The sequence below is a fragment of the Mus musculus genome, chromosome 9 (assembly GCF_000001635.26).
Source record: "Mus musculus strain C57BL/6J chromosome 9, GRCm38.p6 C57BL/6J".
NCBI lineage: Eukaryota > Metazoa > Chordata > Mammalia > Rodentia > Muridae > Mus > Mus musculus.
Window position 1 is genome coordinate 29,571,834 of NC_000075.6, and position 17,918 is coordinate 29,589,751.

The 17,918-nt window shown below is 43.1% G+C and overlaps 1 protein-coding gene across 4 annotated transcripts in view; it reads right to left on the bottom strand.

Moving 5' to 3' along the window:
* Ntm (neurotrimin) overlaps positions 1 to 17,918 on the bottom strand; it is a 968,521-nt gene that overhangs the window by 577,085 nt on the left and 373,518 nt on the right. The gene's annotated exons all lie outside the window — the stretch shown is intronic.

Consider the following 17,918-nt stretch of genomic DNA (forward strand, 5'->3'; position numbering starts at 1 on the left):
AGTAGTAAGAGAAACAATTCCTTCATTTGATGAACTATTTTTAATTTTTGATCCTTTCTTTTGCTGTGTAGAAGCTTTTCAATGATCAAGTTTTTCGGTTTAAGTTTTCAATTCTTGCTCCTATTTCAAGAACCTTTCTCACAGATTGGGAAGTTGAAATGCAGGTGCCAACAGTGTTGAAGTCCTTCTCACCACATCACAGGCTTCTAGTTTCTTCTGATGCACACACTAAACCAATCCTGTCCTCATGACCTTTATGGCTCTGCCTAAATCTAATTATCTTTCAAAGGTCCCATAGCCTAAAGTCATCTCATCATAGACTACAGGTACCGGATGAAATTTAGAGAATTTCAGATAAATATCTGTACATGATACACTGGTTATCTTGTTCAATTTTTAAAAATCCTAGAGTGTTTAGAACATCTTATATTATTAAACATAATAACACATACCCACTTTCAAAAACAGTCCAAAAATATTTAGGGTGTATTTTCCAGCTACCAGTACCCTACCCTACACCTTTACTCAAATTCTAATTTGAATAAAAGAACCAGGTTGAGTAATCTGTCTTGGGTATTCAGCAAACCACAAGCTGCAAGAGGAATGGATGCTGTAGCCTATGAGGCTTCCCATGGGACCTACTATCTTACTCAATTCTGGACACAAAAGAAAATGTTGTAAAGAGATGTTATACAAGGTCTACTGTTTACTGCTTGGTCATGCTAGTGAATAGTTTTAAGATGAAATCAGCCAAAGACTATCAAAGAAGACAGAGTGATAAAATCTAAGTTAAAGAAAAAAGGAGGAAATATCTCCCTGAAGGTAAATGGAAATAAGAATGGAAATTAAAAGGGGGGAAAACATAGGCTAGATATGAATACTTATATGCCCTGCATCTATGTGGCTGTGGCTAAAATAGGATTGTAAGAATAAAGAGCATCTGATTGAAAAGAAAAATGGTCAGTGGAAAGGAGAATGGACACATTACTATAAATAATGTTACCCATTATTAAAATCACACACACACACACACACACACACACACACACACCTCAAGGATGAACAATGTTTTACTCAGAGAGTAACTGGAAAACAGGCAGAACAATGGACTGTGGTCTGGGTCCTTTCATTGATAATGGTACAAGTAAAAGACACAGTAGACAGCTGTGGCTTAGTGGCTATTTTCTATTGAAGACTTCACATTCAGATGTAAGGAAGGAACCTCAGAGGTTTTTCTTACCAACATTACAGTGGTAAAGAACTGTCTCTTTCTGAGCCCAGAAAAAAATACCTGGTATAGTTTCTTTCCCCACCCCTGATTTCAGGCTGGCCACACCTCTGTCCTGTGTGTTCATACAACCTGACTTCTAGTACCCAAGGCACTTTTACCAAGACTTTAACTTTTGAAGATAAGCACCGCACTACTCCTTGGATGTTCTTCAAAGATTCTTCATGAAAAAAAAATGTTCCCTCTTTTGAGTCCCACTATACATGACTATATCAGCCAAAAAATTAACTCCAAACAACTACCCAAGTGAAGATAGATAATGTCTCCTTCAGCAGACACTTCGTACAAACCTGGTTTGTGCCAGTGGCAGAGTTGTGGCTGCTGCTGTGTGGTAGCTCTCTGTAGAAGTAAGACAGTGTTGTTTCTTGAGAATGATATCTTGGTGGGAGACAGATGATCAGAAATTACAACAAATTGCCTAGACAGAACTGGCTATACATGAAACAGTTGGGACATTTGATAATGAAGAACAGGGCACTTGACTGAGATTCATTTTGATGGAATTTCAGGTAAATTCTCAGAGGCAAGAATGAGCGAAGCTTATAAGATGAGGAGGTAGAGCTGATTCTAGGAGGGGTATCTGGGTTAGGGAGTTTGGGAGCGATGGGCTGAACACAGTGGAGGTTGGTCTAGAAGCTTGGGATAGGATGGAAAGTAGGGAAAAGAGAGTTTGAAATGGCAAGCAGTGCTCAAATCACACAGATCTCCGAATTTAGGGAAGTTAGACTTTGGATTTTGTTTTTAAAGCATTGGAAAGACATCAAGGAACTTAAAGGGACAATATGGATCTTAATTTGCATTTTAAGGTGCCCCATCTGGCTTCCCTGTGTGTCATGGATGGAAGGACGACAGAAAGGAAGCAGGAGTTAGCCCTACTTGGTAGTTAGATCTCACAAGGATGTCCAGAATAACTGGAAATAGACAGGTTGGGGTCCCCACACTTTCAGTGACATCAGTAAGCCTGATTACCCCATAGTAGTCCTCAGCCTCACAGTGCCTCAATTTCCTTACTTAACTGATAATATTCAGAGCACCCATTTAGAATGGACTGTTAGGTGTTATGTATAATGAGATTGGGACATAGAGATCAGTCACTTTATAAAATATCAATTCTTTTTAACTGTCATCATGACCTTTAGGGGCCTGTAAAGAGTTTCTGGCCATGAGTTGAAGTCAGATCATGATACACATGGAAAGGAGCAACTTTGAGCTCAGTTTTGGCTTTTAATCCATCATCTGATAACTCCCAAAGAAGAGCTGCTAACAGATATCAATTGCACTTGATGTTGTTTTACACAGTATTGTATTGAATTTCCCAACAGCCTTGCAATACAAGTCCTGTTACCTCTGTATTTCCATTGCATTATGGCCCTCAACTTTGGTTTTAGGAAAATGCAGTCCACTCAGAGGTATGGTAGCTTGTTCAAGGTCAAGTAGTTAGCAGCAGAGCCAGAATTCAATTTACATCTGCTGAAATCAATCCCCAAACTCTCCCCACCTCGGAGGCTCATAGGTAATACAATGCCTTTATCCCAAGAGCATCTCTGATTATCGAGATTCTAAAATCTCTCTGTCCCACCCACAAAGTATAGCACACACGGGAGGTCTCTGGAGCACATAGGGACGATAGAAATCTGTCCATTCCATGCTTTCCAAAGAAAGACAAAACAGACCTCTTCCATCTGGCATTCTGTAGAGTCCAGCTTTGCCAGGTAAAGTCTGGAAATGAGTTTGTACCCACTGCTGAGTACCAAATGTTATATAGCTAATTAACCACAGTGATCGGGAAGGAACCCATTAAAGAGACCAAATACAGCACAAAGGAAAAGCAAATGATACTATTGCTCCTTATTACTGTTATTGCCATTAATATTAATATTAATGCTATTATTTAATTTTATTATTAGTCTGATATATCATTATTATTGCCGTCTTCCACCATCTTCCCTATAAATCTATCACCAAATGTTTTAGAGGTTTAATATTGTGATAGTTATGTAATTAAACAAATAGAAATAATAGTTGCAGAATTGCAGAGTTACATAATCATTGCTCTGCAATGGAAACCATAAATAAAACTTACATGCCTCACTAGCAGTTACATTAAAAACAATAGAAACATTGATGGCAAGAACTGAAGAATTATTTAATGGTTACATAATTAAATAATAAATTATAGCAGAACTACAGAGACATGCAGATCTAAAGCAGCCTGCAGAATGGGAGGGGAGGGGAACCATTAAGCAGGGTTGGCCCTGACAAGAGGGGCTCTGACAGTTAGCTCTCTGCTTCCTATTCCATATACATGTATCTAAATTTATTTTTATCCGCCTCATAATACAAAACAATTTATCTAAGACTACAAATCACTTGGATAATCTAATACCATAAAATGACCCACCCGCATGTTGCATATACTCCATCTATGTGTTTCAAATGATCTCAATATTACCTAAGTTCTTACTAAATACTAGAAAATGACTTTGTAGTTACCTGCATTGATTAAAAAACCAGTAGGGGCAATTAAGAAGAAATGCTCACCAGAGACCAAAAATGAAATCACTGTAAAAACTATTGAAACAATCACCATACCTGGACATTTCTTTGGTTGTGATATCCCAGTATTAACATATCTCAATATTTGGAAAGACCACAATATTTGGTATTAAATTAAATACCCAGATGATGGACTGACTTGCTAATATGTTTTTATCCCTGAGGTCTGCAGTCAAGCTGCCTGGATTTTCTAGAAAGGTGCATTTATTGAGATCTGGAGTGAGGGACATCATCCTCCACTTAAGGACATAAAACAGGCACCTGCTGCAAAGCCTGAGCTTGGAGGGCGAAGCCAGAGTGATAGCAACACATTTTGCACTCTGAATCCACCTGTCTTCCTGGGTGTCAGCAGAACTGAGCCCATTGTTGGAGTGAATGGCTCGATGGGATGTTCCTGGGATGCCAGCAGCATGCGAGATGAATAAGCACATGGCATCACTCAGCAGTGACAATGGGGAGGCAGAAGGCTCCTGTCCAGAGCCAGCAGGAAACAGAGCTGTGTTCTGCCAGTCTCTCTGTAATTCACATTTGAAGGAAGCTCTCAGTTCTCCATCAGGCCTGTTCTGAGAGCAGCCAGGCTGGGCCATTATCATAATGGGGTCACCTGGGAGGCTAGGAATAGACAGGGGAGCATTCTTTTGGGGAGAACTAATTGACTCCTGTCTCGTTGTTTGGCTCAGCTTGACAGGCAAACCTAACGATTGGAAAAGTATGGCCTCATAAGAGACCCACACCAAGGAAGGGCCAGGAGGCCATTGCACCTGCTGTGCCTGAGGGAGGCAGAGCAGACTGCCCAGTGTCATGGCCATAAGCTCAGGCTGCAGTTCTCCAACATGTAGCTCTGACATGCCCCTGGCTCATGGGGAGACTGTGCTGCCATCTGCCTGTGTCCTACACCAACACTGTGATGAAGGACACTTAGAATTTAGATCTCTCAGCATCCTTTTGTGCCCATTCCCCAGAAGCTCACTTTTAAGTAGGTCCCATGAACAAGTCTTTTGCACCCTTCCCAAAAGGAAGGAGAAAGGAGGGTCCTTCTCTTTGGGAAAGTTGGGGAATCAGTATGTTCCTGGGATATGCAGGAACTTTCTAAGGGCCTTGCTGGAGTTGTGTTTCCAACTTTCTGGGAATCTAGTTAAAGAATGCTAGGATCCTTGGCTCCATCTGACAGGCTCCAGGGTGCTGTGGTACTGTGGTACTGTGAACGCCCTGGGGATCCCAAAACAAACAAACCTGATACAATAGCTCAGGCCTTTTTTATCATCTTACTATAGGCTCCGCAGCTTTGTTAAAAAAAAACAAAAAAAAAAAAACAAAAAAAAACAGAAATACATTTCTTTCTTTTTTTTTCAGCTCAAAGTTTTAATGAGAATGGGTAACTTTACAGAAACAAAAGATACGATATCTATTCTTTTTTTTTTTTTTAAAGATTTATTTATTTATATGTAAGTACACTGTAGCTGTCTTCAGACACTCCAGAAGAGGGAGTCAGATCTCCTTAGGGATGGTTGTGAGCCACCATGTGGTTGCTGGGATTTGAACTCCGGACCTTCGGAAGAGCAGTCGGGTGCTCTTACCCACTGAGCCATCTCGCCAGCCCCCCCCCCTTTTTTTTTGAGAATAACTTTTTAATGCCCTACCCCAAAATACAGCATTCAGTAAGCACTAAATAAGAAATAGTTTTTTTTTCCATAAAATAAAATGCCTAATACATTTCTTACTGTGAGAGAGGTTGAAACTCAACAGCCAGGGTCCCTACATGGTTGGAGAGTGTTCCTGGCCTGCCCCTGGGTTTTAATCCCCAAATAGGACATGGTGGTTCATGCCTAGAGGCCCAATGTTCAGAACACAGAAGCAAGAGAATAGCCATTTAAAGGGAGAAACAAAGAGCACCAACTCACCGCATCATGAAATCTCACTATTATGCTTAGCTGTCATTACTCCCCATAGCACTCCATTTCCAAAGTGCATCACATTAGAGATTAGAGTTACACCATAAGACTTTGAGGGAATATAAACAATTGGTCGTAACGCCTTGGCTGGAACTCAAGCTTCCTTTTTTTATCAGGTGTGAGTTTTGTGTGTCTTCACTTCAATTCCAGCTACTGGGCCTAAAGGGTGAACATGGTGCATCCTGCATTGGGGTGCTATGTAAAAAGGGGCCAATGGGGGTGTGGGAAAACCCGAAGCACACTAGACACACTGTCTGTCCCCCAACTTCTTTTCCCTGTCTTTTTCTAGAGGTCTCTCTCGGGTTCCTGTTGTTGTTGTTGTTTTGCTTTGTTTTCTTTTGTTGTTTTTGATCGGGAGTTTGCACCTTGCTCCACTACATGCAGAAAAATCTCTTTTGAAATTCCTTTCATGCTGCATTTTTACCTAATTTTTTTTTTACAATTGAAAATTATCAGGAGGTAGGGGTCTCCTCTGTGACATTTGGAGACATTTGGAGGAAGGAAATCACTGTGCTGAGAACTTAGGAGATGCGTGGTCACCTGCACGGCAGAGTGCTCCTTCTGTGCTCTGATTTCCCTCCAAGCAGGCTTCCTCAGCTTCTTAGTGCTCTGTGACCCCTATCCAGGGTCCTCGCTGGACAGCCTCCAAAGCCTTGTGTCACAGGACTAGATATCTGCCAGTGTATTCTCAGAGATGGAATCCCCTGGTCCTCCCCAGGCGCACACACCACTGCCTAGCTATCTCTAGCTGCCGGGATGCCAACGCCAGTGCGTGGAAACCACTTCCCTGAATAATGTCTTTGTACTGAGCGGAGAATCAGAACGGAGCAGATGTTTTAAGGACTCTATAAATCCGTGTAGATGAAAAACCACCCACCCAGCACTTTTTAACAATGCGCCATGCTGATGAACCAGCATATCGGAAATACCAAAATAAATACGAAATCCCACTGAAGCCTTAGAATAAATCTTAAGATTTTTTTTCTCCTTTCCCTTTTCTTCCTTTTAACGTATACTAGACATCATTTTTAATACTTATTGAAGACCTACTACTAGGAGCAGAAAGCCTATAAAAATACAGTGACTTCGTTCTTACGTGACCCAGTGATCAACCTCATGCCCATGAATACAACCCCCCCCCCCCAATTTCTTCCCATAAACCCCTCATTCTACTCTTTCCAGAACCTTCTCCTTCTCCCGGTACATCCACTGTTGTCATGTTGCCTCTCATAACTCCTTGCTGAATTCCAATGAGGTTTTCTAATTAGCCTAATTAATTTTCTGCCCAACTTAATAAGACTGTCTCTGGTTCAGAAATAATTGGACTTCCCAAACACCATTTTCCCTCCCTCCATTTCTCAGTAGTGAGTTGTGATCCAGCCTCCTTTAATAATTCAAAATTAGCTTCTACTTTTCAGATGATGGGTTCATGTTCGGAGAGTTATTTAGTTTTTTCATTAACACCCTCACATCTCATGCTCACTCTTATGAAGAATACCTTTAAATGCAATAAAATAGAAGGTGAAGTTGGATCCCTTCCTGCAGGGAGAAATCCATTTGGGACCAAGGTTTCAGTAGAATTTTGCTTCTTATCTTATTAGTTTTCAGGAAAGGAAATTATTGGCCTGGATGAGGCACAATCTCTCCCACAAAGTTTGGCAACAGCTGTAAAAAGGAGCCCTACCAGGCCAAGGCCTGCTATCAAAAGAAAGGTTTCCAAAGCTCTCAGGCAATTGGCCTCCTAAGGAGAGAAGAGCCCTTCTTGTAACCACTTACAAATTTGTTATGTGTGTTTGTAAATGTGTTACTATAGAAAAATAGAATTGTTGCAATCATAAGTGTGTGTTTTCCAAAGGCAAAGCAAAGCAAAACAATGAGCCAGAAATAAAGGGGAAGGGCAGAAGAGCTAAGAAAAGGGAGAGATAAAAGAGAAGGAGGCAAGCCACGCAAAGGTCTCTGCCCCAAAACATGTTTGAATAAGATCTGCAAAGGTGTGTAAATTGCATATTGTCTCCTGTTCGTGCTCAGGTTTTGAGAGGCTGGGCAATCTCAGCCTCTAGAGGATTGCTTTTGCAGCCCTAAGAATATTTTGCTTGGGAGCATGAAGATGGAATTATTTTCTCATTCCCTAGAAAGCCTCAAGAATTTTTAGAGGACTCACTCATAAATGTGACAAAGAATAGTATTCAGGGATTATAGAGTACAGTATGCCTGTGAGCCCCACAGTCTTTCCCAGATCCCTAGACCACACAACTGGGAGTCTTCCCGTTATGGCTACCAGGTTTTAAGTGAATCGTAAGATGTGAGGGCTTTCGACGGCTTCACTCCAAACAATAACAGTAAGGGCAAATGCCTGTTCTTCTCTTTTGATTGTCTTAGAACAAACACCCTAACATGAAATGGCTGCAGAGAGTAGACTGGACCATTCTTCCAATGAAAGGGCCCATGTACTCATCTTCCAAGGGTCCCTGCGTCCACTCCCTTAGACTTGCAGGCACATTAAGCAAGCATGAGCTTGAAAACTGTGTGCACCACACTGGTAGGCCAAGACATAAAAACTTTTTACTCAAGAACAGGGTTTTTCCCTCGAGACCTCTTTCTCTCTCGGCTCCTTGGCCTTCCTTCTCAGCCCACCTCTTTTTTGTTGTGTGGGGATACATTACTTCAGAGACAGCATTTGGAAGTGGGTCTGAAGCATGGTCTAATTTATTTTTCAGATGTAAATAACATTTAGTTTCCCACAAATGTTTCCAGATAACGTATGCCTCCTCTACAGGATCACAAACATGATTAGAGTTAGTAATGATTCGTGGGAAGAGAAGACAGAAGTTGGGTTAAAGAATCAAAGCAGAAAACGAATAGTAACATTTGCAGCCATAGATTTAAATGAAGGGTAGTGTCAACAACCAATTAGGACAATGCGGAGGAGAATTTAGTAGCCTACACTGGACTTAAAAAAATCTCAGACTTCCCTTTATATTGCTTGAGTAAGACTACTTGATCTCACTGGGATGCTACAGGGCCCAGTGACCATCTGGGGTTTCTTTGAAGTGTGGCTCCTTTAACAAGATGGATTTTTTTTCAATGAAGATCTGTTCAAAATGTGAAGCTAGTAAAGTAGTAACTAAACTTTAAGTCCTTCGCCCAATTTCTATCTCTAGATAGGATTTCTAACCCTCGTCTACCCCCTGCTTAGGTTCTTTGGCACCATCGTTTGACGGCACTCATCCATAATTTGATGTAGTTTAAAGGCCTTGGAGACAAGACCGTGTTGAAACAAAGCCAATTGGGGTGGGGGTGGGGAATGAAGCACAGTTTCACACTTTGACAGTCACCCAGGGATCTAACTCCATGTTGTCTCAACAAAGCGCTTCTATTCCCCCACCCCACCCCTGCCAAGTTGAGCCAGATACCTTCTGATTCTGTTCTCACCAGCTGGCCCCGAACACAGATCTCATACAGCCCTAAAAATGGACTCCAGAACAGTAAGAGGCAAGCATCTTCTCCACTCGGATTTGCCCTGACATTGTCCTTTCATAGGTCAGAATTAATAAATCCATTCTGTTTAGATAAGGTGTGATAGGCAAAAATCCCCGAGGAAGAGAAGACTCCCAGACACACCACTGGGGTAGGGGGGATGGGGTATGGTTGACAGAGATCACAAAACCAGTCTCCCATGCATTAATTTAACCCTGGGATCTTTTCACAAAGGTGTTAGCCAAATGGCAAGATGGTTGACAGAGACCAGGGAGGGTTGTGGCAAGAAAGAAACAATGTATTCAGTACCACAGGCCAGGCCTCCTGGCAGAAGCTAGAACCACCTTGTTGGGACTTCCAGGAAGAATTACAAATATAAGGGCTATGTAGCAATTTCTAGAGAATCCACTTCAACTATTGAAAGAAAAAAAAATGATGTGGTGGAAAAGTATTGAACCAGGAGTAACTTGCTCAAAGACGACAGCCTGCTCCCTCGGAAGGCACCTGCCACTCAGGGATACGCTGGTATTTACTCTCTGCTGACTCTCAGCTGTATCCGTGGTCAGAGTTTGACGGATAATAAAATTGTTGTCACCTTTTAAAAATTCAGCCTCTTTTGCGTCAGTGACCTCCCACAGCGAGCAAAGAAGCATTTCTTTATAATGTCCAGGAGGTCGCGGACCACGACGTTCACACAGTGCTTCTGTGTTTCTGTGTTGTGCTCGGGGGCAGGAAGTAACTGTAAATGTACTTCCTGAATACCCAGTCTTTCCCCTTCTTCCTGAGATCAAGTAATCTCAGTGTGTAGTAACTCCATAATAAATAAAGACCCCTAGCTTCTATCCAGACCCGTTCCTATTCCTCGCTCATTACACTTGGAATGCCTTTGTCAACAAAGCACAAGCAAGGCCTAGGCATGGCTCAGGGCAGGAGAGTACTTGCCTTACAATCACAATAACCCAAATTCCATTTTTTAACACACATGTATAAAGTCAGGCATGACTGCATATATGTGACACACGCACATACCACATATATACCTCCCAACAAACACACTCAAAGGAAGCATGAGCCGACTGTGACCATGACATGATAGTGACATTTCAGTCTTACCACCATCACAGCATGTGTCTTTTCCACATGCCAGCAAGAACATGGATATTAACAGTAACAACTAAAACTCTAGCCCTGACTCCCATTAGGCTGAGATCTAGTACTGACAACCTGTTGCTCTTATTTCCTGTCCACTACCAGTGTTACTATGTCTTACTGTTTCTTTGGAAAAGAGAAACTGACTCTGCTGATAGTAAGAAGAAAATGTCTCAAAGAAAGTTCTGTAGCCAAACCTATATCCCCTCACACGAATCCTGAACTCAGACAGGAATCCTTACTCTGAAGAGATGCTAAAGATCTTATGTTGTTTGCCCTCTGGAATCTTGCTCTGAGTGACTGGCATGATACATGAGAACCATGTTCAAAGTGTCTTTCCACATGAGAGTTCAAACACTGTGGAGAGAAGAAGGCATGCTAGAAAAGTTACCAGCCTTGGCAAATCAAAACACAGGAGGCCCACTGAAGCCCAAAATTTAGGTTCCTGAATGTTTTAATATAACAGTAACTCAGGTATTGCATGGGGCCTACTTATGCTCACATAACTTGCTACTTACCAGAAATTGCAACTTAGTTGGTCATATAGCAGTATTCTCTTTTGCTGGCAACCCTCAGGGTCGCCCATCTTTGTCCCCGGCTTTACTTGGCTGGGAGAAGCTGCAAATGCCATCAGAAGAAATGCTCTGTTTTTAGTGTCATTGTCAGTCTCAACCTGAGGGCAGCTGGATCTTCTCCTAGGCCAAGAGTGAAATTTGAGATCTTTGCACCAACCTAAAGTTAAACCATCCTGTCATATACTCTTGAATCATTTTTAGCCAATTTCATCAAGATAAATTTATGAACAGTTAACGTAAAATTTTGGCAGTATGGCTTGAGGGGATTTCAGGAGTGTGTGCATCTATATGGGCACCAACCCAGTCGGGAGAGAGAACTTTCTTATTGCTGCCACCAAGAGTTAATTTGCTGCCTTTGCTAAGGAACCCCATAGCCAACCTCAACCACTTTCTGTTTCCTGTCCCTACAAATCTGTTTGGTCTTTCCTAGGCTTTCATGTAAATTGCAAAATCGTTGGAGTTTGTAACCTTCTCTGTGTTCAAGGTCTCATACACAAGAGGATTTGAGACCCATCCCTGCTGTTGTGTGTGTCGGTACTTTCTCCCTTTTAATTACTTGATTGTGTTCTGTCATTTACATTTACCACAATCTGTCCACCCACTTATATCTCAGTGGTAATCGATTGTTTCCAAATTTGGACGACACAAATAAAGATGCTGTCAACACTTGTGTGAAAGTGTTTTTGTAGACATATGATTTTTGTCTGTCTTAGATAAATGTGATGAATTATCAAGGAACTTTATGAAGAAAATAACACATGATCTTTAAAATGCCTCTAGTGTTTAACATTTCTGATGCCAGTTTGAGCATTCTAGGAGACCCTTGCCATCACTTGCTTGTGGTCAGTTTTTAAATTTTAGTCATTATCATGGCCACACATAAATCACACTAAGAAAATAGGTAATACTTGAATAAGACAGACCAAGAGATATGCTCTCTGAAAGACCATTTAAAACACAGCCTTTAAGGGTGATTGGAAGATATGGAAACTGAGATGGTGTGGTGAGTTGGGAAGTGGTCCAGACAGATGGGACTCCAGAAGGAAGAGAAATAAATGCTGGCCTCTTGGGATGGGCTGCAGGGCCTTGTAGTTAAATTCGCACATCAAGCTCTGCATCTTTCAGAAACATTCAGGGTCAGCTCCAGTAGCCTGGCACTCACCGATGGGCAAAGGGTGTTGACCCAACGGCAGACAAACACTCAGCTTCTCCCCTGGGTTCCAGTGATGAGGAGAAGGTGTTAACTAGAGGCCACTGCTGCCACTGAAAAGCACAGGCTTTCCTGGATTCACAGTAGGGAAAACAGAAACTCAAGATTAAATGTGGAGGTAGCATCAAGATAAAGTAAGGTGACCTCCCTTCAACAGCAGGAGTATAGTGTCAGTAGTGGCTGGCAGGAGGCTCCTGGTCTCCGGTTCAAGCAAGTGGCTTGGTGGAGACATGAGGTAGAGAGAGGACAAGATTAAGGAAAACAGTGTATGGCAACAGAGGCATGCTGGGCAGGCATGATAGGGGATGAGCTTGTGATCTCAGTTGTATTTTTCCTGACAGTAAAAATGCACGAGCACATGGCAATAAGCATATGACTTAACACTGTGCCTTAAGTGACCCTGCCTGGACACTGAGGACAACTGAGGTACAGATCATGCATTGTCCAGCTTGAGTGAACCTGCTATGGAATGGAACACAGCTGGAAATACCTAGAGTCACAAAAGAAAGTGAAAGATGTCCTGAAATGAATGAAAGGCTAGGAGCGGTGGTGCATGCCTATGCGTCTATATCCCAGTGCTCTGGAGGCTGCGGGGGGAGGGCCACCTGGCTACTGCATGAGACTATATCTCAGAGAAGCAAAACCAAGAAGCAACGCCAAGGCTGACTTTTTAGAAGACACTTTGGTGGTAAAATGGAAACACATTGGCGACTATTGCTTTCCTTCTGTTGCATGGGGACTAGTGTTCACTGCTTTACTACCTGGACTCACTGAGCTTAAGAGCTCAGAGCTCTTAAGAGTAAGGGCTCTGTGGTTGCTGGTTGGCCATTTCACCTGCATTTCTTCACCAGACATGAATGGGAACACGACTCTACCAGAAATCCTCTAACCATCAGAGCTATGAAGACACTGAAAATTCACCCTCGGCACCATGGAGCTGCTGAGAAGTCTCATGACCCTAAGTGCCACAGTATCAATATAGGGGTCTAGATGGAGAGGGAGGAAACATTAAAGATGCCAGTCTAAGGTCTCAAATACTCAAATTAGTGCACAGAGAATAAATAATTTCTATCACTGTGAATTCTACAAATGCTAGACGTGAACACAATTACTCAGTCTTGCCCTTTCAGATGCTCACTCTTTGACAGGCACAGAACAACTTCCATCGTCCTCACAGCCACCCTGGTGAAGGAGGTGGGCATCAACCTCTTACTATCTCCTAGCAACCTGGGCTGAAACAATCTAGTTTGCCTAAGGCTTCATTCTTAGGTAGGTAGCTCCTGAGTTATGAACAGAGCTAAGTCTGAGCAGTCCTTGAGCCCAGGCCATTTTGACTATTTCAAGACTCTTGATGCTGGGCTATTCAGAGCAAATTCATCAGGAAGCACAGTTGTGTTGCCCTTTCTACTTTCTTCAATGGCCACTGCACTGTAATAGCTAACTCTTGATGGACTCTGGTGTCCAAAGCATGCTTGATAGCTATGTGCAGTGCTGTGTGTCAAAATCCTGACGACACACACTATTCTGTGGTTTCCCTTACTCCCTGCCCCATGTCCAAACAAAACAGAGATGCAGGCCAGAGAGAAACCCAAGAAAAGCTAAGCCAAGGACTCAGTGACTTTATGCTATTGCCACTCCCACATGGTGCTCTGATCCCCATACAAGCAGAGTCTCAAGTAAGTGAGAAGAAGGAAGGGAGGGAAGGAGGGAGGGAGGGAGGGAGGGAGGGAGGGAGGGAGGGAGGGAGGGAGAGAGAGAGGGAGAGAGAGAGAGAGAGAGAGAGAGAGAGAGAAAATGTTCCTCTGTCTGATTTGCTTTTCAGATGATTTTGCACTCAGCTGGAGACATTTTCAACCCAGAAAGTCATATGAGCGGTTGTGCAATGCTCTCAGGGCCTCGCTTGGCAGAGAAAGAGGTATCAGGGAGAGGGTAGCAGGTCACAGGAGGCACACTGTTTACAAAGCCACAAAAGGAGGATGAATAGATCTAGTTTGGTCCCCAAAGGCAAGGATGTAAATTTTCACAAATAACTCGGGAAGGTTTAGTTTGACCGATATTAATTCAAGAGAGCTCCTGATTTAGGTCTCTGCTTTGCTGCACTGCCCCCTGCTGCTCAGACTCCTCCATGGCTGCATTTGTTGGCTCTCGTACTGGTGAATGCCTAACAAGCTGGTGTCCTCATTTAGGTGTGTATATGGAGAATATCTAGGACATCAAATCCAGAACTTGACACCTGCAACAGTCTCTTTCCCTGATAGCTCTACTGAGAAGTCTCACGCCCTCGAATTACCTAGGATCGACTACAGTATCTTCACCACAGTAAACCCTTGACAGAGCTTGAATGACTATGAATTTGCTGTAACACAAATACCGAATGAATTCAGCTTGTAGCACCTTGCTCGTACATGTACATTATCATCGGAACTTCTTCAATCCGATCACTGGGATCTTCTAAGAAAGATGTATCAGGCAAAGTTAGCGTCGCCGTGTGAAGCGCCAAGTGCCAGAAGCTGCCTTGGCAGCCAGTATACTGGAGAGGCCCATCATTAATCACGATGACATGAGGTAATCTGTTGGCTGTGTCTTGTGAAGGCATGCCTGACATTACAGGATAACTAGGAGCTTGCCAGGTAGAGAAACATAGGGAAGGGGTTCTATGCAAAAGAGACAGGATGTCGATGGCAAGGATATGAGAAGTTGCAGGGGGCTTTCCAAAAAATTCCCATGGTACTTCTCAAAGTTGCACTGAGAGGCAGAACTGGTGATAAGCTGCTGTTTGGTAGGCCAGATGAAATAGAGCCCCCTATCTCCTGATTAAAATCCTTACTGTTGGAATAGATGGCTTGGTGGGTGAAATGAATTCCAGAGGTCAGATCCCCAGGGCCCACATCAAAGCTGAGCAGGCATGGTGGCCATCCTGTAATCCCAGCAGAGGAAGAGACAAGGAGTCCCTGGGGTAAGCTGGCTATCTATTCTAGCAGAAATTGGAGGTCCCTGGGCTCAGTATGAGACCCTGCTCCAATAAACATTAGTAGAGAAACAATTTAGAAAGACACCTGATGTCAACTTCAGCCTTCACATGAACACGCCCACATACTCACACAACTGTGCACGGAGGCACAAGGGTGTCTACCACAGATTCACATTCACACGCTCAGTGTCTCCTCACCCACAGACACTCAACAAAAGGCTTGTGATTATGCCACAGGCTGTGTAGTTTCATACACTTGTTCTATATTGGGAAGCGGCATGATTAGTTTGCCCTGGGAAGGATGCAGAGGGTGATTTGGGGTTAAAGAAGGAGACAGAGGTGGGGCCCCAGTTCAAAGTTCTGCATTTATTAGGGAATCAGGAAAATTTCGTGGTGATGTCAGTGGCCTGAGTAGCAAAGAGAAAATGACTGGGAGGAAGACTGGGGGTAGGGGTGAGGGTGGGGGTGCGGTGGGTCACAGAACACAGGCACATGTATCTGTACCAAAGACTGGAAGGCAGGATAGATTTCACAGGCAAAGCCCAGGAGGAGGGGTAGATCCACAGGGAAAGTGCAGCCAAGATACTGAGCGGAGAGCTCATTAGCTATTCTACCAGCATCTCAATGAGCCAGGCGTAAACTCACAGGAGAGACTGACTGCACGGGTAGTTGCCATAGTTGTTAGTTTATATATTGTACTAGGAAAAAAAATACATTTTCCATCTGTGCCTTAGTTTCCCTCTGGCATATTAATATAAAAAGTAAACTGTTCCTAGGGGACACGGTGCCTTCCGAGAAATGTTTATAAGATCCTTGTCTATCTGTTTAATGCTTTATCATAAAATAGGCATCTCTTTGAAACTCTCATCACGGCTCTACAGGTTAAATATTTTTATCTCAATTGGAGTTTCCCAGAGTGAGCGACAGGGCTAAGACACTGCAGCACATGAGAAAGTGGAGAATTGAGACCTCTGCTCTAGATGTCTGACTCTTTTCTGCTGTTTCACCAATTTGTTGTTATAACTTACGGATCTCATTGCTCTGGGGCTCCTCGTGTGGGGCTCCTGTGGTATAGGGAGCTTGGGAAGGATAAGCGTGTAGTTGAAAGTTTTGTAAGAATGTGAAGAATCCCAAAGGTTGAAGTCAGGAGAGAGAGAGAGAGAGAGAGAGAGAGAGAGAGAGAGAGAGAGAGGCAATGTCCCATCATTTATAAAGTGCTGGGCTCCTTGGAAGATAAAGGTTATTTAAATGCATAGGCTTATTAATGCCTGCGTACTTACAGTTCTCTCCATCTGAGCATAACCCAAAACTGCAAATTGTAAAGGAGGAGAGAGACTGTGCTTCATGCTCATCTTGATCTGGAAAATTATAGTATAAGGATGAAGTAAGGCAGGCTTAGGGCCTGGGTACATAATGAGCAAATGCATTGATGAGCATCCGTCAATTTTCTCTTTGCAGCTCCCTCCTTTGCTGTCAGTAAAACTTCCCCTACACCAATTTGGCTACATCATATCCTCCTGTACAGGTTGTACACATCGATGGAGTACTCCCCATGGGGCAATGGTTCCCTTTCCTGGAGTTGAAAAAGAGCAGCATGTATCCAAGTCCTGCCAGCATGCAAGAAATGTCCCCAACCAACTCTGTGAAAGATATCTGTCCCTGATGGTTGCCACAAAGAAATAAATTAAATCTTGCCTGCCCTGAAAGTCACCTTCTAAGGGAAGAGGTTTTGTTATTCTTGTTCTCTACCATAGCCACTTCCATGTCCTTCCAATTATTCATAGGGGTGGGCGGATATGAAGAGCCCCAAATAGGGCATACAATGTATCCCAAGAGATGGATGATATTGCCTGAGGGCACTGGGTGGAAACCCTGGCTCCCCTCACTTCCCATCAGCTGGAATGTTACTGGTAGCAGCAGAAGGGGGAAGAGAACACAGTTTAAGCAATGAGAATGTTTCCTTGAGAAGAGCTTCCTTTCTTAAACTGAAATAACACACAGGGTTCACTATCTACTGGGAGGTATGTATCCTAGGGCTACAACATCTCTTGTTCTCTGTGAAAAAGTGAGTTTCCCCAGGAGCTAGAAATACTACCCAGGAAGGGTTAACAGTCACCCTATCAGATTTGAACAATGTTTTATGATAAAGTCTCTCTCTCTCTCTCTCTCTCTCTCTCTCTCTCTCTCTCTCTCTCTCTCATTATGAAAACTTTGTAGGTTGGCCATTCTAACCCAATTCCACAGAAAATAAAATTCAGATCTCGTCGCTTGGGTAAGACTCTCACAGCAAATTAGTGAGGAGTGAGCCAGGACCTGTTTCTCCTCTCTGTTCATTGCTGAATCCTTGGTCATGGTTTGGGATCTAAGGCCAACGAGGGAAGTGGGGGAGCATAAAGCACTAAATAATCCCGGACAAAGCGTTAATCATTTCAAACTTAACAATTCTGATACTAGATGTTTGCGTGGGGCTAATTCTGCCTTATAAGAAGGGTGTTCCATATTGATTCTGACTCTCCCCATTTGAAAGGGAGGCAGAGCATAACAAGACGGTCAAAGACATGAAACTGACCCATGCCAGGCTCCCTGGCTGCAACTTCCTAATTTCCAGTGGAGGATGCAGAGGCTCTGATTTCATCAGAAATGCTTTTGAGTCCCCCAAAGAGAGAGCTCTAGGAAACATAGCCCCAGGAATATAAACCATAATCGTTGTCACCCAAGGCTGTAACTTCTCAAAGTGGTT